We start from the raw sequence: 1,429 nt of genomic DNA on the forward strand, positions 1-1,429 counted from the left end.
TGCTACCCCTTGGTTGGGATAATGCTGAGGGATATTTTTTTTAACCGCTTCTCAGTGATGACGCATAACAATTAGTCCCATTGCCCACAGTACAATGTAGCAGTAACCAGCTTTTCTTTTCTTTAACAATTCCCCAGTCCACTACCAGTATTCCCTGAACCTCATGAGTCAGTTGCTAGCACTTAAATCCTTATATCCAGATCTGCTTCTGGGAAAGCCCCAACTGAGACAACTTGTTTATATCTTCTATATCCTCACTATTTTGTTTTGTTTTGTTTTGGTCTGGTTGTCGTGTCATTTAGGGAGAGAGATGTGTTAATATCTCCTAATCTGATTGTGGATTTGTACATTTTTTTCCCTTTTGCCAACATACGATTAATACATTTTCAAACTATGTTATTGGTTATATGCAGATTTAGAATTGTTCCTTCCTGTTGAGGTGACTTTTTGTCATTGTGAAATTTGCCTCTTTGTCTCCTTTCCTGTCTATTTTCTTACTTTAAAGTCTGATATTAATACAGCTACATTAGCTCCCTTTGAGTTAATTGTATCCAATGGGATATCTTTTATACTCTTTATTTTCAACTTTTATATTTTTCCTTATATTTAAGGTATGTCTTTGGTAAGCAACACATGTTTGGGTTTTGTTTTCATTGTTAGTCTGGCAATATTTGTCTTTTATTTAGAGTCTTTAGTGATTTTTATTTAGTGTCATTATTGATATATGGGTTTTTTTATCTACCAATTTACCATGTACTTTCTTTCGGGCATGTCTTGGCTGTGTTCCTCTCTTTACCTTGCCTTGGATTCTTCTGAATTAAGTGTTATTTTTAAAAAATTGTTAATGTTTATTTATTTTTGAGACAGAGAGAGAGAGAGAGAGAGAGAGACAGAGTGAGAGCGGGGGAGGGGCAGAGAGAGAGAGAGAGGGAGACACAGAATCCAAAGCAGGCTCCAGGCTTCGAGCTGTCAGCACAGAGCCCAACGTGGGGCTTGAACCCACAAACCTTGAGATCATGACCTGAGCCTAAGTCAGATGCTTAACCAACTAAGCCACCCAGGCACCTCATAAGTGTTTTTTTTTTATTCTATTTCCTTTATTATCTTGTTAGTAATAAATCATTCATATTGTTTAGTGGTTACCCTAGAGATTACAACATGCATCCTTGTCTCATTAAAGTGTAATATAAATTACTGCTTTTATTACTTCCCAAAGATACAAGGACCTCTTAATACTTTACCTCTATTCATTTTCCTCTTATATTTTGTGACATTGTTGCCAAGAATCTTGATTTTATGCATATTTAAAGCCACATAATATAGAGTTACTCTTACTTTAAATGGTCAATATCCATTTAAGTTTACCTTTTCATGAGTTGACATTCTTTTTTTTTTTTTTTTTAGTTTTTTTCAATGTTTATTTATTTTT

At 34.6% G+C, this 1,429-nt stretch overlaps 1 non-coding gene across 1 annotated transcript; it reads right to left on the minus strand.

Moving 5' to 3' along the window:
• Nucleotides 1-978: 978 nt before the first annotated feature.
• Nucleotides 979-1,063, minus strand: TRNAL-UAG (transfer RNA leucine (anticodon UAG)). The gene has a single exon. It is a non-coding gene; the product is annotated as a tRNA-Leu (tRNA).
• Nucleotides 1,064-1,429: the final 366 nt, after the last annotated feature.

Source organism: Acinonyx jubatus, chromosome X (genome assembly GCF_027475565.1).
Source record: "Acinonyx jubatus isolate Ajub_Pintada_27869175 chromosome X, VMU_Ajub_asm_v1.0, whole genome shotgun sequence".
Classification (NCBI taxonomy): Eukaryota; Metazoa; Chordata; class Mammalia; order Carnivora; family Felidae; genus Acinonyx; species Acinonyx jubatus.